At 43.4% G+C, this 26,656-nt stretch overlaps 1 protein-coding gene and 1 pseudogene across 4 annotated transcripts in view; both read left to right on the top strand.

Moving 5' to 3' along the window:
• IMMP2L (inner mitochondrial membrane peptidase subunit 2) overlaps positions 1-26,656 on the top strand; it is a 694,672-nt gene that overhangs the window by 480,140 nt on the left and 187,876 nt on the right. The gene's annotated exons all lie outside the window — the stretch shown is intronic.
• LOC120602655 (uncharacterized) lies at positions 23,247-23,365 on the top strand (annotated as a pseudogene).

Genomic DNA, 26,656 nt, shown 5'->3' with positions numbered 1-26,656 from the left:
GCATGAGAATCTAAATGGCGCACGCCAGCAGAACTAATAAGATTTTGAAATTGATCATCCTTGTGGTTGTGATTCAAATGAGAATTGGAGTGAAAATAATTAAATTTTTTTTTTTCATTATTAGGGATTGACAGTTGTTGATATTTTCTTTCGAAAGACAACATTGTGTATTTGGGGTAGGATGAGCAGCCAGTCATTAACTTTAGGCGTCTGCAAGGAGACACCTGGGGACCAAGGAGATTTTCCACTTTGCTTATTACACAAATAAACGCTACTCCCTGACCATTGTGAGACACCCGATTTTAATATGCAGCCAACGCGGGCAGCGATAAGCGCTGTGCCCCCCACCTCTGCGCCTTTAGCCCGGTTGATATTTCTAAGGAATATTTCTGGAGGCTGGATTTCAATTTTACACACATCAAAAAGTAAATGGCTGTTTAATCTCTTACTATAACATGAAGAGGAGCAAGTAATACATACTGGAATGGAGTTTAGTAGGATAGAAAGCCAAACGGAAAGATTTTCCATTTGAAATGAAAGCCCAGTAAGCAGTGAGTTTTACAAAAGCCTGGGACAGGATAATAGAAGAGAAGAGGAGCGAATGGGTTAGAATTTCGCATATGTAGGGGAAGCGAGGTGACCGTTAATGTGTTTCGGGGCTGTCTTTGGGGGATTATGGAAATCGGACCTGATTGTAAATTTAATACAACTATCATTGAAATCAAGAAAAAGCTTACCGCATGATGGAAGTTGAAATGACTCCAAACTTTATCATGTTCCTGAGCTCTAGTAACCTCCCATGCCTTTCAGAAAATAATGCTGCTTTTTATTGGAACTTGCTACATCCTTAGCAATAAAGTGGAAGACATCAAGGAAGATATGCTAATGAAACTTGTCAGGAAGTTTCATTTTCCACACTTCCAGCAATGTATGAAACTTTCACTGTGTTGAGCCGGCGATGAGTATTAGAATCGTTTTAGTCTTTGCTCATGTGAAAGGTTAAAAAAAAAAAAAAAAAATTTCTCATTATTGTTTTAATTTATATTATTTCCCTTGCTAATGTGAATAATATCGTATCCATTTATGAACCTTTTATTTCCCTTTCTACGAACTGATAATTCCAGAATGCCATTTTAAAATGGTATTAAATGTTTTCTTCTCAGTTTGAATGCATTATGTATGTCATATTTAGAACAAATGTTTCCAGTTTTGTGATTTGCCTTTCTGTTTAATTCATTCTCATAGATTATTTAAGGAAATAAGGGGTCGTTTTTTTTTTAGTCATTTAATCTCATTTTTGATGGCGAAAGGTCCACAAAGCAGCACTTCTTAAACTGAATTCTCTGACACACCTTTTTCACCTTTATCTCTTGAGTTAATGATATTAGCCTAATGATATGGTTGCCGATCTGGGTTTTACAAATATAGAGAAATGAGAACGCAGAGTCTGTAACGTGATTTCCCTCAACATTTTAAGGTTACAAACATCTGGAAATGTGTTCTTGTAGGAGACTAAGCAAATGTTTATATGCGTTCTGTAGGCACATCCCCCATGCGGAGGGTAGCATCGTCCTAGCGGAATGCTTCTCCCAGTGTGATCTCTGGGCCACAGCATCAGTATTGCTCGGGAACTTACTAGAAATGCCGATTCTCGATGCCCACGCCCACCACGCTGAACCGGACACTCTGGGGCTGGGGCCCAGCCATCTGTGCTCTGATAAGCCCTCCAGGCGATTCTGATGCATGCTGAAATTTGAGAAAATCTCACAGTGTTAGGTTTCTCACCAAGTCACTGAGCTGGAGCCGAGTGGTGCATGTAACCTGCTTCGACTCTGGTCTAATCAGGTAGAACAGGATGCTGCCTTCCCACAGGGCGGGTTGTCACCTTTTGACCACAGACGCCAAAGTCCCTTCGCGCTGCCTGCCACGGCCTCCTGCCCCAGCCTGAACTCCGAGCTGGGATTCGCTTGGGGAGTTCGGGGCAACAGGCACAGCCGCATCTCCCTGCTCCGCCGGGAATGATAGTGCCAGCATCTGCACCCCGCCGCTGTCTTCGTCACCTCGGCGTCCCTAAGTCCTCATGCCCTTGGGAAAGGGGAAGGCGGCCCACAGTCAGTCGCAGGCTGACCGGAGTCCGACACGTCCTCCTGCTCTTACACTCCAGGCTGGTTCTCTACGGCGTGGGGAAGAGGGACGCGCTCAGCACACGCGCTTTTGTGGGAGGATCAGCACCCGCGAGGCTGTCCCCCGCCCCGGGGGTGGGGGTGGCTCCCACTCCCCACAGCGGCTGCTTTAGCAGAGGCATCTTGGGCACTGGCCCTGGACGTCTCCCAAGAGGACAAAGCGCAGGGGGCAGGCCGGGGAGGACTGTCCCTCACAGAGCCCAGGGAGCGTTGCCAGCCCTTCGTTATCCTCTCCCTGCCTTGCTGTCTGCAGCCCAGGTGGACTTTTCTACACTTACCATCCCGTCTTCTGCTCCCCCATGAGAATGACTTGTTTAAATGTTAATCCCCTGAGACCTCTCACCCCCTCCCCGTACAGCCCCCGAGTGTCCCTCCAGCCACCTTCTCTCCAGCATGTTCCAGCCACACCGGAAGTCTGCAGTTTCTTGGCCCTCGTGCACCTTTGCACACACCGTGGGCTTTGCAGGAAGCACCTTCCTTTGGTCCCGCCCCTTTTGTTTTGTTCGCTTGGCTAACTCCCACGCAGCAGGTCCATTTCTAGGAATTTCTCTGGCAGATGGACTTGCACACGAGTGCAGAGGCGTTACACGCGGCACTGTTTGCACACGAGTGCAGAGGAGTTACACGCGGCACTGTTTACAACAGCGAGAGCCTGAAGCCTCCCGATTGCGCAGCGCCACGGTTAGGGCCGTTGTGACACCTTCATAAAACAGTACAGTTAAGAAGCTCAGGACAGATCTGTGTGTACAGCTCCCGCCCCACCACACACACACAGACACAGACGCGTATGCCCGTCAGTGAGCGAGCTGTCACACACGAGATCCTGGCCACGCCTGCACCCCAGCATCCTCTCCAGTCACCCCCGCTTTCCTTGCAGTCTGGGCTGCTGAGTAGGGACAGGTGCCTTCGCCTTTTGCGAGAGGGACTGGCGGGCTTGAGGGTCAGGAGCGAGAGGGAGACTTTTCACTGTCCGCTCTTTACTGTTGTTGGATTTCTGTCTCTTTCACACACACACTATGCACACATGTGTGTTATGTGTACGTGCATTGTACGCATAGGTCTGTCTGCACATGCGTACGCACACAGCCGTGTAAGTGCGTGTGCGTCAACCAAACATGCAGTCGGCACCTCTTTTTCAAACCTTCCGTGGGGGGACGCGCCCCCTGCGGGGCCCCTGTCGTGCCGTGCACCGCGCTGCCCCTGGCGTGACATGTGCCGCCCGCAGCGGGCAGTTTTCCCCTTTCGCCTTCTCCCCTGCGCTCTCCCCTCTGTCCCCTCGCCCGGGCACAGCACCCACTGTGGGCGACAGGTGCCTCGTTCCAGGTTAGAACACACTTCCCGCTTCTCGTACCCGCTCGACCTTCACCCGGTACGTGGCAGACCCTTTTCCACCCGCCTCCCACTTAACACACTCCTGGTTCGTCGCCGACAGAAATCACTGTCCTCTGAATCCATAGAACCTTACTGATCCCGCAGGTGTCAAGTGCATCTCATTGTACTAGAGCATCGTACAGGAACCTCCTCCCCCTGCGAGTTCCTCCCCCTGCAAGGGCAGCGACCACTTCCAGAGCCCAGCATCTAGCCCAGCCCAGCTCCCCAAACCCAGCGAACCCAGAGAGGGCTCCCTCGGCCTGCGCCCCGCACGTCGCCTGCGGAAAGCTCTGCGCAGCGTTTATAAATCTCCACCCGTGAACATCGCTCTGCGAAACGATTCTGTTTATTCTGGAAGTAGTTCAACTTAGGCCAATGAGTATCCAGCTCGTTATCTTTAAAAATGTCAACTCTGTAATCGGCCGAGCGTTCGTTTTCTCGTGTTGCCGAAGGTTGTGGAGAGCACGTGGTAAAGAGCATGCGTCCCAGCCGTCTGCTTTCCTGCGCCCTCTTCAGCAGCAGAGATGCTGCTGGGACTGTCCCTCCTCAGCAGAGGGGATGAGGATGGGCGTGTCTGTTGTCGAAAAGGCTTCAGTGCGCCCCGTGTCAGTCAGCTCAGGCTAACGCTCTGTGATAACAAATCGCCCCCAAGTCTAGAAGGTTTACTGTAATAGAGACTTTCTCCCCACTCCGCTGAGTTTGCCATGGGTTACAGGAGCCTCTGCTCCATGTCACGGTCCCTCAGGGACTGCAGGTGGCAGGGCATTAGTGGTCACAGGGGAGATGGAAGCGTGATGGAACCGGGGATGGATCCTAAGGCTTTGATTCGGAAGAGGCACATGTAATTTTCACCCACGTGTCATTGGCCAGAACAACTCATACGGCCAAGCCTGGTGGGTACGTACACTCCTCCCTCAGGGGTGGAAGGCACGTATTTTGAACAATCATACACTCTACTGAAGTCTCTTTTAGAGCTCTTCTCTTGAAAGTGCATTGATTTGCTCTTACATTAATGTGCTTATTCAGTCCACATTAATGGAGCATGTACCACAAACAGAAAAGGACGGGCCGGAGGGGGGAGGTTAAGCTGGAGGCTGTTTCCAAGGAACTATTAGAAGGGCCTGAAAACACGGACGATGCATCCCTGCACGGTGGCCAGGCTGGTGCGCTGGAGAGAGCACTTGGAGGACAGAGAGCCGGAGTTGGGATAGCATGAGATTAAATGCATTAGCCGATATCTGAATTTCGTGTTATTATTTTTTAATTTCATACGTAAAGGTGTACTATTTGAGAATTCATTACATCCACTTGCCCTTTAAATGTTGTCATCATTTCAGACATTTTATAGTATCTACCTATGTATCTATGTATGTAATTGTTTAATAAACGAGTATTTGCATGTGTGATGATAACATGGTAACAGTGATCAGAATAGCTGACTGCTCACACTTCTCGGGTGCTGGGTATGTGTGTAGTAGTGTCCAGAAGTCTTATAAAACCCACTACATACTATACGTTTATAGTAGTATTTTTTTAGCTTTCTGCCTATTTATTTGATTTTCTATTTGCTCTTTGTTCTTTTATGTAGCTATCGTTTTTGTGTTCAGAGAACAGAAATCCGCTTATGCCCCACGTGGGTCTTAGATTTCCCAGCTTGGAAACCGGTTTCTTGTCTGCCCACCGAACACACGGTCCTTGTGCCATGAGCTGTCAGTGCTTTATTGTTGGTAGATGATTTCTCGTCCATTGCCTTTTAAATATATAGTCAGGAGTATCATATTTTAAGAAAGGATTAAGTATTTCAAGGGAGAAAAATCGTTCTGCTGTTTCTCAAGCGTACACAGCTGTTGAACTTTAATTAAACAGGTTTGTAGGAAAGGGAACTGGAGACCGAGTTCATAAAACCAGACAGATATGCTTTGTAAATGAAGAAAGCCAATTAAGCCAAGCATAGCAGCTTAATATTAATTTTTAAAACACTTCTAGGGTATTTGTTGTAAATCTTGACACTGCTATTGTGTATTTTTTAATGAGTCTACAAGTTAAGATCAACATTTGGATGTTAAGGATTCCTAGTCAGTTGGAAAATTATAAGATCTTTCCACGTTATGTTAATATTTATTACAAGAAACTTAACTCTTGAATGAAATGTAATTCACTGATGAAAATAAACAGTGAATTTATACTTTGAAAAGAGAATTTGTTATATAAGCCACAAAAATAATCCAGAGCAACCCACAAGTTTTTTAATAAAATATTTGATTTCCAGCGGATTCTGTACACTGAACCAAGTCGGATAATATGGATTTAATTTTCATTTGTGGTGTTTTATTGAGCTAGTCTTAAGTCTTTTAACAAAGTTAAGGTTTTTCATTACTAAAGGATATCTATGCCATTTTAACAAACATGCACTCTTAATTATTCACCCATAATTCTATGAAGGAAGAGGCATAAAAAAAAAAAAACTTAATAAATTAGAATTTGTTACCACACTGTCAGAGCCAGAGAAATTTGCGGATGCTTTCCGTGATGGACTTGAATTCATGATTTTCCTCTGTATTCTATTGTCCATTGACTCTCTGAAGGATCACTTTTAAGATTTAGATTTCACCTTCTCGTTAGAAAAGACCTTATGGGAGAACTTTAAAAGCATAAAGGTATTTAAGCCGGCTGGGAATGAATGCAGTAAATAAAATCAAGTCGTGATTTATTAAATGGTTCACAAGTTTAAACCTCTTGTTTCTCATTCAACAATAAGTGTCCTGCTTTATACTCTAAATAGAATGATAAACCATAAATTAAGCACTGACTGTGTGCTTAAATGCATTAATGTCCTTATAAAAGTGTCACGCCATAATCATAACTGAAAAGCTCTCTTTTCCTTCTGTCAAGAAAAAAAGATCACAGGCACTGTTCATTCAAAAGAACACCAAAGAATAAGAAGGTGTTTAAGATCATCAATATTTTTTCCAGACTGTCACAATAGCTGCAAATAAATGAAGATTTAGAAACAAATTATGCTGAGCAATGAATATTGTCTGGCGTGTTGTCCTACGGTGCTTCGGTCGATACTTTGTGTAGCCATAATACTGTCATCATCAAGATACCTCTGAAAATAGGATGTTTCTCCCAGTAGGGTACTATGTACAATGAAAAGTTTTACTCATGCTGGAGATGAGAAACGCAGGAAGCACTCTGATGAGCGATGCGTTCAGCCTAAAAGGTTGCCTGCACTCTAGTTTCTGATTTCCGTTTTAAAGACGGTCTTATCGCTGAGTACGCAGAACGTCACGCTGGACGGATGTCAGATGTCAACAGTGCCGATCCGTCCCCTAACACTTCTCTCAGGCCGGCTTCCTTCCTGCAGTACACGGTCAGCGTGCGATGTCACGATAATTAAAATCCCACTTATAAGCATATTCGTCATAAAGATTTTCTAAATTCTTTCGTTTTTTTTTTCTGTTTCTTTTTAATTTTTGTCCCTATCATCTAAATTTAATGTGATTATTCTTTCTCAAGACACCTGAGCATTTTTCTGGAGTGAGTTACTCCAGGAATTCGGGCTTCTACCGTGAGCCTGCTGAGTGGGCCAGCACATCTGAAGATGTTTGCCATCTTCATTTCATTACTAATATACTAAAATGGCTTTATGATTTTGAACCGACAGATTCCACTTTCTGCAACTTTGCATTAGATGGGTGATTTTTAAACCCTGGCCAAACACGGGAGTTCTCAGGACACTGTTAAAAGCTAAGATTCCTGGAAGTCACCTCAAATCAACTGAATTGGAAACACTGAGGAATGGAGTCCAGAAATCTATAGTTTTTTAAGTCTTACCTGGGACACTTAAAAAAAATGGCCATGTCCCATGCTAGACCAATTAAATCCTAATGGATGGAGGGGATGTCCTAAGATCCAGCATTTTAAAAGCTCACCAGATGATTCTCATTTGTAGCCAGGGTTGGCTCTAAACTTTCTTCTGTCTCTAGGATTCAGGATTTTTCGCTTAGAGCAGGGGTCCCCGACTCTGGGTTCCACTGACCAGTACCCTCCATGACCTGTTAGGAACCGGACCGCACAGCAGATGGGCAGCAGGCAGGCAGCGAAGCTTCATCTGTATCTGCAGCCACTCCCCAGCGCTAGCATCACCGCCTCAGCTCCGCCTCAGATCATCAGGCTTTAGATTCTCACAGGAGCACCGGTCTCTGGTGGCAAAAAGGTTGGAGACTGCTGGTTTACAGGATCTAGCAGTGTGAGCTGTGTTCTTCAGGAGCCAACGAGAGAATTACTGCCTGTCATTGTATGTTTGTGAGTGAAGTGGCCTGGAAACCCCTGTGTTGCTTGCAGAGTCTGTTCTGTTGAAAGCTTAAATTTTGTGGTTATATTTAGATATCCTGATGGATTCCAGGAGAGTGATTTGCATATAAAATGATGTCGCATTCAGATCCCCATTCTATCTTACTCCATGCTATCTCATCTTCCAGTAGGAACTGTATTATTATATTTTAAGGACATTCTTCTTCTTAGGTGATCATTAGAAAAAAATCAATTTTCTTTTTAATCAAAACTCTATCAGTGCTTACCTTATTGAAATGTGTAAGGCGTAACTGGCATGCATATATGAATTAGTTTTGGAGGGACTGTTTGGATTTCTTGTTTCCTTGAGAGGAGGGTGTTTATTGGAAGTGTAGTTTTAATAAAGATGCGTGTTATTATTTCCAAGTCAGTGTGTCTCAGAAAACACTGTCGCAGAGCGCTTATCTACGATCTTTTATCTGCATTACTTTTATTATGAAACGTCTGCCTACCCAGCTAGACTGAATTCCCTTGCCAAGAAGTGTTTGGGGTCATCGTTTCGCACCTTACCCTCCCTTCAAGCCCCTGGCATAATGCCCACTACAGATTAGTAGATTGGTATGTCATAAATGCGTGGTAAACCAGGCCTTGATAACCCAGACTAGATTTCGAAGAGGGTAAATCCTGTTGAATTGTTTTGCCTTCTACCTAATAGATGATACTATGAGCTTGGGAGATCGGAAGCCAGGAAGAACTGAACGGATATGCATAAGAGAAGCGGGTAGGGAGGAGGCCTGGGGTGGGGTGGAGGGAGCCTGGGGAGCAGGGGAGAGAGGAAGAGGGTCAAGGGTACTGAAGGGGTGAAGAGGGCCGGTGGCAGGAGGCCACTCCTTGTGACTCCCACATTTTTCAGTAAGCCTTTTAAATTCAAAAGTTTGGCGTATGTGGATTTCTCCCGTCGATGTAAGAAACATTCGTACCTGTAGAGATTTTTTTCTAAGAATGTATTTGAGCCAAACTGACAACTTTGCCAGGAAGCCAGATCTCAGATGCCCTGGAGAGTTGACAGTGTTGTGTTTCTTTTATACATTTGCAATTAAGGAGGGGAGGAAGGAAGGTTACAGGAAGGTGGGAGAGAGCAGGGTGGGGAGTCTCCGCGATGAGATTATAGGAGCAGGAACAGGATTTTGGGTTCCCTCGAGGGTGGTTATGCCTTGAGGAGTCTGCAAAAGAGGGCTGTTTCTGGCATGTCAAAGGCATCTGAACCTAGAGGCACGAAAACAAGGGACGGGGCTTGCTTAAGGCAAAGATAAACCTTTCACTAAAAAGTTATGGACCTGGGGTGTGACTTCACACCAGGACCTGCCCAGGTAGGAATTTATGATCAGATCACCCGGCGAGGTGGTTTCCGGTTAGATTTGTGACAGCACCCCTTTCCATCCACACTCGTGGAAGCCGTCGGGGGTCTTGTACGCATCCTGGCGGCACAGTCGAAACTTGTCAGACGAGATTCACCAAACGGGGATCGAGAGGCCGAGCTTTTATGAGAACATAAAATGACCCTCTGCCAGGACATGAGATAGAGTACAAAATGGGCGTGCGCTTCTGCAAATGAGAAGTTGATGGTATGAGCGACGCCGAACGGGCTGCAAAGCGTCACTCGTCTGAATGTGACCTTCCCACCTCCGCTCTTACCCCCGGCCATGCGGGGTCGAGCCATCTTGGAAGTCACATGGTCAAAGGTGAACAATTGCGTGCCATCTGGGATGTTTCAGCTGGAGTCCTCTACTCCGTGAATGTCCCCCTCCCCCCACCCCCCAAACTGCAGACTGGGTGGGCGAGGGCCCCTCGGCTCGCGCCCCTGAACGGCATTCACGGCTGAGAGCTCTCATACATGCCATTTCCTATTGTCTTGGATTTTCGTGTTTTTCATTATTAATTAGGAACAGAAATCTGAAGAGAGAGAATCTGTACTTTCTCCTTTTCCTAAAAGAGCCTTTAGGATGGGGATGACCTTAGACATCATCAAGGCCCCGGGGCCTTATCCACACAGTAGAATCCGAGGAAAGACTTGAAACACCTCTGAAACCAACAGCCACGCAGCCTAGAATTTTAGCATCAAAGACGAAAAGCTCAGAGCGAGTCGGAAGACTTTTGAAAAGTCTCCGTGAGTCCTGTGCTAAGGGAGCACCTCCTTTTTATAAAAGCTTCGTAGAATTTCTCTCTTCATAAGAAGGCGGGATTCAACAAATTCTCTGCGTATTGACTATATTCAAATATCAGATCCTGGGAGGAGAGCGATGAGTAGGTGGAGAGTCTCTTTAAAGGAGGCGGAGGTTCTTCAAAGACAATCCTCCCAGACGTAAGCACGCTTCCTCTTGAGTTGTCTGTCTGGGGCACTAACAGGTATTTCATCTCTGTCCCACCCCATGTGAGCCCAGGCCCTCACTGCCTGATCAAGGCCTCATTACCCGCCTCCACCCTGTGGGCATCTTACTGTACCGCTCAAGTCCAATGCAGCTCTGTCCCCGCCACGCCGCTCTTCCAAGTGTGTTGGCCACTTCACTGTCCATGATAAAGTTAACGTAGCTGTCATTTCCACGCGCTTCTCATTCGTGATTCTGTTTCAAGTCAGCACAGGAGCAGCGATCTTAGAAACCCCATGGCAAAACTGAAGAGTGAGAGCTCTTCCCTGGCGTAATATTCTGAAATAATGTTTGCGCGGGTTATTACTGAGGGCGCGTATAGTAATGCGTCATGCTAGAAACATCTATTGCCTTCTCCAGAAAGGCAACACGAAATTCTTTTACACTGTTCTTTCAACGATCTCTTTCATCCCCACGGATTTCTGAGCTTAGATTCCCAGAGGGAGGACTGCAGTATTAAAAAGTACGTCTATACGGAAAACGTAGGTGACGTATCCTTGTCTTTTTTGCCAAGGCAAAAATATGAAATATTTTTTCAAATACCATCCGAGAATGCAAAAGCTCTTCCACACAGTCCGGAAGTAGACTCGTAAGCACCCTTTTCAGAAAGGGCTTAAAATTCAAGCACATAAGCCTTTCAGTGTGACTTGCTCATGCGTTTGCTCCTTCTGGAAGCGGATGCTGAGCCTTGCTGTGTTGCAGGCAGTGTGGGTAAATCACGAGTCTGGACGAGGCGGTGCGGGGAGGAGGCGGGGGTCAGAAACGACACCCAGACGGACCGACCAGTACGTGACCGGTACGTGAGCGATGGCGGTAGGCACTGTGCAGAGAACGCAGGACAGCGTGGGGACATCCGCTGACTGTGAAGATACTGGGTCTGTGACTTCAAGGGAGAGCGGACGGCGAGACCTGCAGGTGCCAAGGAACTTTGCACGTGTGAGGATGGGACAGAGGGTCCTCTGCGGAGTGTGGCGAGGGCCAGGCCGGAGAAGGAGGGGGGTCAGAGCACGCAGAGCCCGTGGGCCGGGGCCGAGCTCAGACTTTATTTTGAGTGTGGCAGGAAGCCATTCGAGTGTGTGAAGCAAGGGAGGAGGTGATGTAGTTAATGTGTCTAAGTGGCCGTGAGGCTGGTGTGTATCTGACTGTAGCAGGAGGCATAGGGACAGAAGCGGCGGGTAGGTAGTGGACGTTGGGGTCATGATAATCCAGACGAGAGATGACGGTGACCCCCACCAGCTGGTAGAATCGGAATGGAGGAAGTCGCTGCAGTGGACGGAGCCGGATGTGTTGAAGATCAGGTCCGAAGACGTGCTGAGGACGAGATGGGAAGGCAGGTGAGGGAAAGGGAAGAATCGAAGGTGAGTCTTCGGGTTCTGGTCTGAACGGCCAGGTCCACGGCCATGGGGATGAGGAGGAGACTTACCTGACCACTGCACTCTGTTAAAAGGGGTGACTTCTGCTGCTGCGAATGACACTCCTTCTTAGGAGTCAGGGACATCCCTTCATGTTCATGAGATCCCTGTTCGTTTCGGGCCACAGAAATCCATGATACTTTTCTTCATCCCCATGGAAACATCTGGAACATTCCCGTAAAACACAGAATGAAGCGAAGTGTATCTCGAATGCCTCTCCAACCCTGGGCGCTCGTCCTGGTCCTGATGCTGTGCTCCCCATCATCTGCTTGCCTGCCTGGGCTCTCCCTCAGCACAGCTCCTGCCTCTCAGCCTCCCATCCAGGCCTCCCCCAAGCCCCCGTAACCCTCACTCCTGTCCCTTACTCCCTAGAAAAATTGCATTTCCATGCATTACATTTCAAGTACCATGTAAGGCTTGAAGAGAGTATTTTTGAGATCACAAAATTTAAATTTGATTCGACCATTATATATTGATCACTTTTATAAATAGCGCTGAGCTTGTGACTGAAGCCGAAAATGTCACTGGTCTGAGCATAGCTATTGCTCTTCATGAACTTGAATATAATTGAAGATAGAAAACACATTCGTATGAAATAACTAGATAATAATACCCTAGTAGATAATTAAGCTTTATGGAAACTGTAGAGACGAGTTTATCATCCAGCGCGATGTTATTACTCACGGGCTTCGGCGTGGCAGAGCCATGCGATGGTAATTCTGACCTCCTCTTATGACTTCAAACTTTACTAGTACTTCCAGTTATTAGTGTGACGGTTAAGTGCATTGGGTTTTATGTCACAGGTTGAGCCCTTCCTGTGCCACTTGCTGTGACCCCGGGCAAATTTCTCAAGTTTTCCAAACTTCACCATTCTCCTCTGTAATACAATGAAACGATTAAAATCCGCGTGCTCATTTGCTACAGAACTGATTACTTTTCCTCAGCGAAGACTAAATCTACCACCGAGATGCATAAATTTGTCTCTTGACAACTTCCTCCATCTACCATCTCCTTTTCTGGTCATTGTCTTATTACTGGGAACTAGAAGGAATTCACAATTCAATCATTTTATGACATTCCTCTTTGTAAACGGCACCTTCTCTGTCACTTCTTGATTCGTGAAGAATCAGAAAGTAAGTGACTCATTCCCTACCTGTTAATGCAAAACCTTTTTGTTATTTAATCATTCTGAGAGTCATGGGTAGTTATGTAGCTTTGCAGGTTGTTATAAGTCACGAGTCTGCTTAGGCAGAAGACGTTGATTAGCTGGTTGAATTATGCGGAGTTAGGTTCAAAAAGTCAATCTTGATTTACCGCTGTTGCGTGAACAATTCAGTGCAGGCTCAGTGAAGCACATCATCTGCAAATAATAGTCTGTGCTTGTAGAGAAACAGCCTCAACAGAAAGAGACTTCATTCCATATGATTCATGCACAAGTGCTTTATACACTGGAAAGCAACCACCTGACATAAAATGGAACACGTATGCAACATTTACGAGACCATGGGTGGACCAGTCCAGGAATAAGGTGTTTCTTGTGATGTCCAAGATTAAAGGGGGCCTTACTTTCTCAAATGGGGGTAAACGTCTAAGAGCTATCCTGCGAATATCTGAGCGTTAATCCTTCACAGGTTCTCATGTTTTGTTGATTTTGATGATGAAAGCAATTTTAGTCGACTGTCAATCCTGGGAGCATTAAATGCCAACCACTGCAGAGACACAAAACAGCACTGTAGGAAATATGATCCTTAAGAATTCCCAAGATTTCGTTCTCCCGTATTGATTCCCAATAGAAAAATTGCTTTGCTAAGTCAGGATGCCTGCAGCGATCGACTGTGTGTGCACTGATACATCCTTTCTGTTTCTCTTTTTTCTGGCTTGTAGTTGACCGGCAGAGTAACTTTACTCTTCTGCCATTTTGTTTTGACAAGTAAAAATTAGAGCGACAGAGCTGGGCTGGGGATCTCAGTAAGGTTTCCTTAAGGACACATCGTGATGTCGTAAGAAGTTGTGGCCAGGTGAACAGCAGCGGGAGTCCCAGGCACGCGTGGGGGCTTCGCTCCGTGCACAGGTCTTGGAGCAGGGCCCCCAGGCAGTGGTGCGAGGTTCACAGGAGCATCGACAGGGCTTCCAGCTCACAGCGTACGCGGGGTAAGGGCAAGCGAGGGGCACTGAGGCAGAAGCCCAGTGACATGGGTGTGATCTATAGAGAAAGTCGTAGCTAGGTGGCAGGTAGGGGGACAGACAAGTACGGGAGAGTCACCGGAAGCAGCAAGAGGGATCCCAGTTGTCAGTCTGATTTTCTGTTTCCTGTGTCACGTAAGGATCCAGCTGGCTCGCGCTCTCACACACTCTATTCCTAAACTTTTATCGTTTTCCTTCTGTGTCTGTGTCTTTCTCTGTCCACTCCTGGTATTCGTTTGTCTCTTCCTTTATACTCTCTTCTTTAAGCAGACAATACAAAGTTGCAATATCACATTATGTATGTGTGTATACCTACATGTTTAATGTGTGTATACACAGATCCACGCATTTTTTTTTATTGCATTTTGGATAAGAAGTTTTTATTTCTTCTTAAATTGAAAAACATAAGAGTTAAACAAATTATTTCCCTGTTTTTAGAAAATATCAAACTAAATCAGATGTTTGCTTCTCTCTTTGGTCGATGCCCTCCAAAGCTATTGATCTCTTTTCTAGGTTTGGTTTTATTTTTAATAGAGACAAGGAAAAAGATACTTTTCGTTCCGTCTATTTCATTACTTCTGCTCTGTCATGGTAAATACATGGTTTTAGTCAATCTTATTTATTGATTTCTGGCTGTGTTCTAAAAGGATTTGAGGTAATATAAAGAATAAGCATAACACAGGGGAGAACAGATATCAAGAAAAAGAGAAAATTGGGTTGGAGATATGAAACCCTGCAAAGTTGTCGAAGGTGGCTCATTGATTTGGTTTAAGCTTCCTGTAAGCCAGATGGGCTTGAGAATTAAGTCCGGTCACTATTCCAATGACAGAATAGTAGATAAGAAAGCTCCCCGAACGTAGAGGCTTAAAACAAGAATATCCAGTTTTCTGTCACTGGTGTAATGAAGTAGCGCAAACTTAGTGACTTAAACAACACAAAGGTATAGTATTAGAGTTCTGGGGTCAGAAGGCCCCGTAGGTCTTCCCAGGATAAAATCAAGTAGGACCGTGTTTCTTCCTGGGGGCCTGGGACAACGTCTCTCTCCTCAGCTGTCCCAGCTTCTAGAGGCGTGTGGTCATCCCTTCTGGCACATCCCTTGCCTTCTGGTCCCTTTCCCCCACCTTCGAAGCTACTGATATTGACCATTCTCCTCTACTCCCATCTCCCTCTGCCTCTCTCCTCTGTCCTCAAGGACCCCTGTGATGACATTGGCCCACCTGGAGAGTCTGGGATAAATTGCCTATCTTGAGGTCAGCTACTTAGCACACTGAATTCCATCCGCAACCTTCATTTCCCTTTGCCATGTCACCTAACATATTCATAGACTCTGAGGATCAGGCCATGGACATCTTTTGGAGGGGGCGGGGGCATTATTCGGCCTGTCATACAGAAGTAACAACATCGATTCTCTCCATGAATCTGCAATTTGGGCAGAGCTGCATGGGGACAGCTCATTTCTGTACCACCGGGCAGCAGCCAGCTTGGGTAGAAAGACTGGGTCTGGAATCATCTGAAGGTTTCCCCACTCAAATATTTGGCGGCCAGTGCTGGGAACACTCCAAGGGCTGAGGCGGGAGCAGTCGCCTGCCATTCCTTGAGCATCGTCGTCTCTGTCTGTGTGGTTTTTCCATGTGGTCTCCCCAGCATAGCAGCTCAGGTAGCAGAACTTCTCATATATGTTGCTAGGGTCTCCAAGACATGGCGGGGCGGGGGAGGTAGAGGGTGGTAGGTAGATAGAAAGAAAGGAAGAAGAGAGAGAGGGAAGGAAGGAAGGAAGGAAGGAAGGAAAGAGAGAGGGAGGGAGGGAGAGGAAGGAAGAAAGGAAGGAAAGGAAGAAGGAAGGAGGAAGAAAGAAGGAAGGCAGGCAGGCAGGCAGGAAGAGCAATGCGTGGCAGTCGTGTGGCCTTTCATATCCGAGCCTTCCAAATCGTGCAGTCTCACTTCCGTCACTTTCTGTCCACTGGAACTGAGTCCCTAAAGCAAAGAATATTCAGGGAGGGAGAATTACATTGAAGGGGCGTCAACGAATTTGCAGACATGTTTTAAAATCATCGCAGTCACTTAAAAGAATTACAGTGTCCCTCGAACAGCTTTTCTTGGGGATAACAAGTAAATAAAATGTTTTTCATGGGTCTCATAAAAGGACACGGTGTGATGTAAAAGATGATGGCCTCGCCAGTATATGTACCAACAATGCAATGATAAAATTCATAGAGGTGTTTACTATGGCATTTCTAAGCACTGGCACCGAAGTACATTTCGGGAAAAAGTAAAAACAATTCTACGAGTTGCTAAAGCCTTTATTCTAAACGTACAGGTCTCTAATGGATTAAAGAGAATCCAGGCAAAATCTTAAAGACTATAGAAAATTAATGAGCTGTACATCCTTCCGCTGATCCTCCATGAATATTACATCTTTTGATAAAACATTTTAAATGATTTAGACATCAAGGAAATCAGGATTATATTCCTTGGCAAGAATCAGGTGTAAAAATAATCTTTACTAGTTTGGGGCATGTCTTTAGGTTTTGATAAACTAGTTTGGTATTTAGTTCTTAGATGAAATAAATAAGCTGTGCCCCTCGTCACGTAGTCTCCCGTTTCTGGCAGAAATAAACACAGGCCATTTTTTATGTGTGGAGGATGAAAACATCCACTTAAAAATAGTTGTTTTCACATTTCAGTGTGAGAGCCTTTTAGCAAGTATACACTTGCCACTCTTAAGCTCCCATCCTTGCTCATAAAATGGTTCTAGTAATTGATTTTCATCATTAATACTTTTTTGCAGATGTTTAAATCTGATGTGGACCTTTTGTATTTTTAATTTGGAGTATGAATAAAATGAGTAAGATCAAATGTGGGTTTTAACTAACTGCGTTCTTATACTATCTGTTCTTAAATCATATTTTTCTAGGAGGGCAGTATGTACTTTTCCTGATTATATCCTTCTATTTTTGCCTTTTGTGTATTGTCTTCATTAATATTCTTTCTCTCGTGGATTGAGGACAGGATCATTCAATCTCTCATACTATTAACAATTAGTTGCACATATTAATTAATATATATATATATATATATAGTATAGCAGCCTGTGCTTCTCTTTGCCGTTAATAAGGGACGCAGACTGTGAAATGAAAGAATAAAAGATAATTACATGACATACTTGATAGAAAGCCAGCTCCACCAGCTTCTTAAAGTTCTTTCACTTAAGTGTCCGTACTTGATTATTGTTGTACTTTTTTCCTGGACCGCTACCTAATAAAACAGACAATTACCAAGAACTTCCGAATGCTTGTCGAGTAGCCTCACCCCGTTTTACATCAGAGGTAATGTCAGTGGATCCACGTGGAAGTTGAATGCGGCGTCTCCTCAAAAGTGTGTGGCTGAGCAGAGCTGTGAAAATTTGGGGGGATGAGACCCTTCGAGGGATTCGTTTTCATTTTGAAAGATAGGTCTTCACATACTCGTTGCCTAGGAAGACCGATGACCTTGGGCGAGGCCATGCCCTTGAACTTAGAATTAGCTCACTAAGACTAAACATCCAAAAGCATATGCAACTGTTTATTTTCAGTTCACTCAACCTACTAAAAAAAGAGCTTGGTTTACGTGTGTGAACATCACTGAACAGAAAATAAAAGCTGATCTGCCTTCGTCCTGCTTGTTCGCTCGAATGCGTTTCTTACAACCTTTTTTCCCACACCTCGCGCCATGATTTCATTATTTACCCAGCAATACGGAAGCAAACACAGACCATTTTTAATGTGTGGAGGATGAAGAAGTTTTAAGAGACCACCCTGCCAACTGCTGTCTCCTTTTTCTCCATTAGCGTGTATAGCTGTGAGTGGTTAGATGTAGTTAAAATTTTTCAGTCGTTCCTTTAGTTTTCTTTCTCTTACAGAAAACTCTCGAATGATATGTGTGAAAGGCCCTAGGGCAGAGCAGGGGCAGAGGCTCGAACGAGGGCGTTTCTACAAATTAGTTAACCAGCTGTCTCCCAGCTCTGCTGCGCAGTGATAATCAAAACGCATCGAAGCGATGAAACGGGAAAAGGCCAACAACTGTCTCTGCATTTTTTTCTAACTTGAGACTTCTGTTCTTGAAGGGAGGACCTTATGGTTCGGTTTATTTACATTAAGAAAATATCCAACATTTAAAATAAAACCAGCCTGTCCAGTTTCCCACGGGGACAGAGACATGGGGGAAATCCGACACCTGCAGCCCAGAGGTCCCTGTGACTGACGGGAAGGACAGGGTCCTTGTATTTTTTGCAGGACTCCTCGGCACAGATGCTACTAAATCGGGACTTCTAAGAGCCTTCTGATGTCCTGGAGAGCCTTTCCCCAAGAACGAATATTGAGTGTAAGCTATTACGAGAGTCATTAAAATAAATAAGTCCCGATATCCGTCCACACCATTTTATCTGCCTGCGGAACTACATACGGTTTCACCAGAAACTGCCTCTTCATTTTGCTTTAATAAAGTGGGTTGAAGAAACACTGGGAAGAGAAACCGTTCCGCCCACGTCCTCTTCGGCCAAAACCTGGCTTCATGCTGATGAAGACTGACCGTTCAAATAGTTCGATCTAGTTTTAGATAGAGGACAGAATTTTAAATACTCCTGTGAACTGTCACTTTGTCACACATTGGACTCACTTAGCTAAACTTGCCATGGGTGACAAAGTGAGCTGCATGCTACCTTACAGCCAATGGGGAGGGCAGGCGTTTGATTCCCCCATATGTCCACAGAGGGCTGTTGCTGGCAAGTGTGAGACTAGACTTTGTTGTCAGTCAGTAGACACGAAGCTTCAGTGTGATATGATCTATAGGACATTGGGATATGGCACCCCATTACCCAAAGTTCTCTGCAATCAGTTTCAGTCTGTCTCAGAGGAATGCTTCCATAAAGCCTGTGACATCATGTGATAGAAGTAATACTCTAAAAAACAAGATCTTTGGAGTCACAATTCAGATCTGATTAACAACGTGTTGACAACATATTTCTGTTATTAACCAATAATTAACTGTTACAAAATATTTATGTAAAAAGTTTACTCGATGGACTTTATAAAAACATAATGCTTTGATATAATAGGCTTAGTGGATTATTTTTAAACATCCTAGTAATAAAAGGGTAGAATCTCCCTTAAAAGTAAAATGATAGGAAAGCGTCCTTTCCGGTAAAACCCATATTTGATATTTGAGAGTTCACTTTTTACGAGTTCGCTTCCTGTTTTCTCTTTCTTTTAAGAGTTCACCTTCTGTTTGTTTCTTTTCTCGTGACACTGACACCCAGGGCATGTACTTTCTTTATATAGAAAAGATGACCTTATCAAATGTTCGATTTTAATTAATTCTCAAAATCGTGGTTTTTAATAGGAAATTATCTTTTTCCTCTGTTTCTGGTCAAGAGATAGAAGTTTAATAGTACCAGAATTACTTATTCTTGGGGGAAAAAAGTCAAGAGGAGTTATGTTCATTATTTATCACTAAAAGTTGATTGATGAGCAATGGATGACTTAACCTTTTGTGTGTTCTTTTCCCTTATTGTAGTCAGCAAAATAAAATTTGAAGGAGATGATTACTTATGGGGTAGTGTGTTCATGCCCGGTGGCCTAGCCATGGGCACAGTGGGTGGCGAGAGAGTTTTTCATAATGCCGAGTCCTGCTTGAAATTTATAAAACGGGAAGCTGTGTTGGACCAAGGTCTTTCTCACATCTGTGTTTGCCTTAGCGCGTCCTAACCGAGAGAGTACGTGAGGAGGAGAAAAATAACATTTTAAAGCCTTAAACATTTATTATGGGTTTCGAGTCATTTAATTTTTAAAGTCTTCTTCTAGGGATATGAATATGTCAAATGAATTCAGACGGTTTAAGTAAATTATCTATAAAACCTTCTAAAATATATCGAATTATAGCAAACTCCGAATTGATTGGAGGTTTTATGTCATGCATATATGTATCTACTATGTTTATTTAAGCATAATTAATAAATTTAGCATCTCTTTTCACTACCAAGGTCCTTTGGGCCAAATATATTAGACAGTTGACAAATGTTTTAGGATTTTTATATGCAAGAATCTGTGGAAGACGTAAAGTGGAACCGTATGTAAGCCTGACGTTTGTGTATTTCTTTACAGTTTACAAACATCAGCACATACGTTCTCTCCTGAGCACTAGCCTCCCAAAAACCTCTTAAATAAACAATAATTATTTCCACAATTTTACAAACGCTTCTCTTTTCATAGCAGAGTGGAATTACTACATTTGTGGTGTCTGGGCACTGCGGGTATTGTATGCGAGTGGTCGAAAACACAGACTAGAGTTTTTTCTTATTTAACCTAGGGAGAAACTGTGCCTATTAATGTTATTTTTTCCAGCTAATGAACCAAATCTATAAGTCTGCAAGTTTAGCAGTGAAGCAAATACTCTTCGGTACCCTTAGAAGTGACGCACACTGCAAGGGAAGGCGATTTCCGGCTGACGCCCATGACTTTGGAGAATTTTTCCAAAGCAAGTTCTTGACTAGTCGTATCGAAGGCGTCTGCTGTGAACTCCGAGGAGAGATGGGATGGGCTCCTGTTGCCGGACTGGTTTACACCGCCGGTGTCACATACATGTCAAAGTACTGTTCCTTGTGTGCCATGCGTAGTGCGGCGCGTGCGTTATTGTGAGATGGAAGCTTTCACGTTCCTGAACAAACGAAGACCTAATGCGATCTCAGGATGTTGCCGGTTTGAAGAGGGGAGTGAAGGAGAAGCAAGCGGCGGGCTGTCACTGCAGAGGCTTCTCTCCCTGGCCCGGCTCCCTAGCATCCTTCATGTACAGTTTGCGGTGAAAGCCATCCAAGGGAGAGGAATTCGAAATCAAGCCCCTTGGCCTCTGCTGGATAAATGGATAAGGAATAATGCAGAGAGAAGTCGAGGGGTGTGCAGAGGTGCTGGTGACAAACCGTCTCGTGCTTCGATGTCAGACAGTGCACGAGCTCATGTTTTGGGCAGCTGAGTGTCTCACGGTGGGAGCCTGCAGCCGCCACCCGCCCCCTGGAGCAGGGCCCTTCCGGATGCCTCTGTGAAACCTTCCCAAAGGGAATTGAGCCTTCTGTCCCCAGTGCAGGGAACCACCTCCAGTTTTAAATAAAAGGGGAGAGTAGAGAATAGAATTGTGAAAACTGTATTTTTTGTCTGTTATGCGTCAGAGTTCTGCCAAGTTTATACAATGAGCAGCACATAAAATAACATTGAACAAAGCTTATGCTTCAAGCAGAAAACAAACAAAAAAATATTCTTAGGCATGAATGTCTCATTTAAGAAGCTGGCAGTTCTAATTCCTATTACTTTTCCTCTCTCAGATAACTGGTCGTTCGCTAATTTTTTTTTTTTTTTCCCAGACAAGATGTCAGGGGAGAAAAAAGACAGCGAAATAACTGTTGAAATCTGAAGTTTATAGAAATAACTGTTAAAATCTGAAGTTTATAGTTTAGTTTAATACTATTAGTTAATAGTATTAAACCAATGTTAATTTTTTAGTTTTGGTAATTTAATATGGTTATATAGGATGTTAACATTAGGGAAATCTGGGTGAAATATTTATGAGCACTCTTTGTTATTATTATAACTGTCTATATGTTTATAATTATTTCAGAATACTTAATTTTTAACAAAAACTGAGACCACTGACTGGGAGCAAGGGGTAACATGAGTAAGAACTATGATCGTTAGTGTGACATACCCCATAATGATCATTCTTTTTTCACCTAAAAGTATAATGAGAGCTAGAATCTTAGGAAAGCATATTAAGTATTAAAGTGCTATTTCAAAAATGTAGGAACACATATGATCAGTTCCCAGCATTAGGATTTTCAAATTTACCTGACATCTGGCAGTTACCTCAGTTATGCAAGGTAAATTATGGGATGCTCTGTCTAAAACAGGAGCAAAAAGTCAAATTATTTCCAAAACCTTTAGCGGAATAGCTTTTCAATGGCCTTTCTATCTCAAAGACATCTGTGAAATATTTCTGAACTCTCCAAAAGAAGTCTGCCACCCTCTCCTCTTTGGGCCGCTGGTGCTCACACATCACGGCCACCTGTAACAGCATTTAGCACATCCCGCTGTGCCCCTAGCAAGGATACCCTCCCCTCAAGGCAGAAAACTAATTTGTCTTTATCTTTCCTAATGCCTTAGTTCACAATAGGTATTCATAGAATTCTCTTTTTTTTTTTTCTTTCAAGGAATCATTGAATTTGATTGTGGGGAAAAAATATATACATTGTAAAATCTTTTTTCTTTCTTTCTTTTTTTTTTTTTTTATAAGAGTACCTATGGTTTACTGTCTTCTCCAGAGTTCAAGTGAGAAATAAGCCATGAGATAAGCACTTCTCCGAAGTCCTTGCTATCTTGAGGACGCTTGAAAATGTGCCCTCACTGCTTCGTGAAACTAAGTGTAAATCATCCAGAAAAACATAGGGAATCTGCGAGAAAAGTCTTGGGCAGCAGAGGCTCTATGCATTTGATGATTCTGCTCTTTCTAAGTTCCATTTGTGATTTCTAGTATTGAAATCCTGGTTCCTTGAATGTTTAGGTTTATTCAGTACACCTTAAGCCACAAATTTCTACCCCGGTCAGTTGCTGACTCTTAACGGGTCATTTCAGTGAGTCGGAATAGGGTAAACCAATCAAAAAATAATTACCAGTCATCAGTTTGTCATTTTAAACCCTCTATTGAAAGTAATGAAATGCAAGTTGCATTCGAAAGTCAGTATCTCAAAAGACAATGTCATGCAAAAACCCTGTCTGTGGCAGTGGATCATTCTGGAAGGGCACTCAGTCTGGGTGTCATCCAATCATCTCGTTCGTGGTCGGAGAATTTAGCATGGCCTGTCCTGCTGCTGCTCGAAGGTTTATTCCGTTTGACCTAGATTTGATTGGTATTCACTCTAACCGGCTCAGTTAGCTTTGGGGTGTATCTTTGGGAAAAATGAAGCATTGCCTTCGATTGGCATATTGAGTAGTTGGAAAGATTTGATAAAATGCTAATTGATAATAATGACATGCTGAGTCACTATATTGATAAAAAAAATATTTTCTTGTTCTTCTGAAAATTATTAGAGAAATTGTTTTTTTTAATGAATAGAGGAGTGGCTTAAAAAAGAATCCTAGGAAGAGGATATAATAAGAATCGTATTTCTTCGGTATTTTTGTAGCTCGTGCTTTTTAGATAGGAAGATTATGATCAATGACACTAAAATTTCAGAATTTTAGGTTTAGGGAAAGCTGTCAGAGGTCATCAATATTTCCTTCTCCTAATTTTAAGTCTAAGTGCAAATCACTCAAGAGAGAAAACTTTCTCCATCTTCTTAAATAACATCCCAAAATGTCTACGGCAATGCCACCCTGAACAAGCCCGATCCCTTCTGATCTCAGAAGCTAAGCAGGGTCGGGCCTGGTTAGTACTTGGATGGGAGACCACCTAGGAATACTAGGTGCTGTAGGCATAAAAAATAAATAAATAAATGACGGATTGTAAGCTAACAAGGTTCTTGCGATCTGTGAGGTCAACCAAAGGTTGCCTTGCCTAAAAAAAAAAAAAATCCAAGAATATGGGTTTATAAATCCTTCATGATAATTTCATAATCTGTTTCTTGAGACACCTAATTTATACACCCTCTTAGGCTGCATCATTAAACTTTTCAGAACTACAACAAAATAGGAAAGGAGAGAAATGCCTGAGGGAGAGGCACGTACCCTGAGGCCTGGGGTATTCACCGGGCCTGATGGATGCTCGGGAGCAGAGCCGAGGGTGGAAAGCGAGGGCGTATGCACGTAGGGAAGGGTTGACTGCTATTTAAATAATGCTCTAGTCATTACCTAATAATTTTTTGACCTGTTTCCCTGTTTTCTAAATCTGATATGATTTTATTTATTTTCCTCAACCTGTTCCTTCTGCTCATGAATTTATATTTTCCTTAATTTCTCGTTAGTCATTTGAGATTTACCTTTTTCTTTCACTAGGCTTGCTATTGATTTTTAAATATACGATACGTTAACATGGTTCAGAAAAAGAATTTTAAACGTAGCGGAATGAACGATGGCCTCCCACCTCGCCTTCCATCACTCCCTCCTGCCCCTCCTTCCTAAGACTCGAAGTGCAAATGCAGCGAAGAAGTATTCGTTTGCTTTCTACTCTTCCTTTTCTTCTCACATTTTTAGATGAAGGAGCATAGACTGGAATCAGACTCACTTAGGTCTGAATTCGAATTCTCAGTTTCTTCACCTATAACATGAGTTAACAGCCATGTCACCTTCACAGCATTGTTAGGAAGGTTCAATAAGAAAAAAGTCTATAAAAAACTTACCGCTGTTTCTGACATGCAGATATCGAGTGTGATTATCATTATTTATAAACTTTGAATGAAAAGAAAAAAAAATTGTCGTATTAGTTTCCTAAGGCTATCAGAACAAATCACCACAAACTCGGTGGCTTTAAACAGCAGAAATGACTTCTTTCACAAACCTGGAGGTCAGAAGTCTGAAATCCAGGTGTTTACAGGGCTGTGCTCTCTCCAGGGGCCTAGGGGACTCTGTTCATTGCCTCTTACAGCCTCCGGTGATGTAGGTATTCCAGGGCTGGTGGCTGTGTCCCTGTAGTCTCTGTTCCCATTTTCACATGGGGAGGAGGGTGTAGACATATCTTTTTGGGGTGGTGGTTAGGGGGACACCAATCAACCCACTGCACATGTCTTCTTGTAATTTATTTTATAATAATCAATTTATTAACGCAGAATGTGTTCTTGAGGACCATTAATGTATTGCAAACTATAACATTGCAAATATGTATGAAATACATCAAATCGATGGTAATAAAACAGGCACAAAGTAAGAAAAAAATACATGATTTTCACTAGTACAGTGTTTTGGTTTTCCGCCCATTCCTCTGGTTCTGTGTGTATATTTGTGTGGGGAAGAAGGAAGGAATAGGTTAAAAACACACATACACACACACACACACACACACACACACACACACACACACACAATGATGGGTTTTAATCGCACTTGAGAACAGAAACGAATCGGCTTGACACATCTTCAAAGATTCACTTTTACTCTCTGTGTAAATTTTCTAGCCCAGTGGAGGCTCACCTCCCTCGTATAACGGAATAATGGCACAAAAAAGGTAAAAAGCATCGGATATATGTTCTCTATATCTTTTGGAACAGAAAGAGCGGAGAAAATGTTAATTTTTTTGTTTGAAATCCATACGACTGTGTTTCAAAGAATCATCATTTCTAAGAAAGAACGCTCTCGAGTGCATCAAAAGCATTCAAACGGAAACAGCGTCGCTTCATCCGCCAGCGTCGTCATAGTCACTGCGATGTCCTATGATTTGTGCATGACCAAATCATATGACAAACGGACTGATTCCTAATTCCGATTTTAATTTATTTTACAGTCCATTGACTTGTACCAACTCCACATATCCATAAAGGCAGTAGAGAGCTAGAGACATTGCGTGCCATGTTAGACTTTTAATTAACATTTTTTTTAGTTGGCAGAATTTCAGCTGTATTGACCATGTTAAACAAGTAACCTCGCACTGGGTAACAAATGCCTTACTAGTATTTTTAATTCACCACTCAGTCTATACGCTAGGAATGCTTTAGAAGGTGGTATTCGTAACGCTAGTGAATAGCCTCCGATGTATTATTAGACTTTTCATCCTTAAAGCTTGTCTAAGTCCTCTTCAGAGGTATGCTTTCCTCTCTTCCATAATAGAACATCTTCACTGACGCAAGTTTGTTTTCGTGGCTTTTGAGGAAGATGAATCTGAGCTCTATTTGGTGTTTGCTAAGAAACAAGGTATACGGTTTGTTCCTGGCCCTTCGGGGCTTCTTGGATCTCACAGTCGGATCTTAAGCTGAATGTCAAGGCGTATGGGCAGCGTCTCACCTGTGGTCCAGCGCCCTGTGGTTTTTGGTCTGTCCGGTGCTTCCTGGGCAGAACTGAGATACCCAGTCTTGCTTCCTTCTTATCTATCTGCCTATGAGGAAGGCTAGACGTAGCCTCACAATCCTAAATCAGGCTTCTGAGTTTCTTTGAAAACAGAACGTGAAAAACCACACCTTCTGATACGGCTCCGAGGGTTCTTCTCGACTCCTCCTTACTTATATGTCTCCATCATGAGAGGACCTCAGCCTTCTAAAGTGTTGTTGGCCACTGTCCTTTCCCTCTCTTGCCAAGTCCATCCACCTTCCCCTTGCTGCTCCGAGTGGGGCTGGGAAGGGCTCCAGCTTTGATGCCTCAGGATATTAGGGCAGTAGGGGAAGTGGCCAGCTCAGTTTTCAAGTGGCTGTAGACCTTGGTTATGAATCTGGGAGTAAATAGTAAACTCTTCCCAGAAAGTCTCTGGCATTTACTCAAGCTTTTTGTTTGCTTTTTTTGTTTTTTACATGACATTTAAAAAACCCAAATACTGAATTGTGTAAAATAAGGGTAAGAGTTTTGCCTCATTATTCTACTCATTATTCTACTCCCGTGAGAGGAACAGTCTTAACATTTGAATGTGTCTCCTTAAGTATTTTTAATATTCAAAGAAGCATATATGTATGTACCTGTATGCATTCTAGTGTTGTTTTTTTTAAATCTAGCTCCATCATGAACATTATATATGTTGTCAGAAATCTAGCTCATTATTTGTCATCTATGCCTGTCATTCCAGTTTAAAGCTGTTATAATGTTAAGCCATTTATTTGTCGAACGCTTACATTAAAAGTTTTTTTTTTTTT

This window comes from Pteropus medius, unplaced genomic scaffold (assembly GCF_902729225.1).
Source record: "Pteropus medius unplaced genomic scaffold, Ma_sr-lr_union100, whole genome shotgun sequence".
In the NCBI taxonomy this organism is placed as follows: Eukaryota; Metazoa; Chordata; class Mammalia; order Chiroptera; family Pteropodidae; genus Pteropus; species Pteropus medius.
The sequence above is the reverse complement of the archived record's forward strand: the minus strand, read 5'-3'. Positions and strand labels throughout refer to the sequence as shown.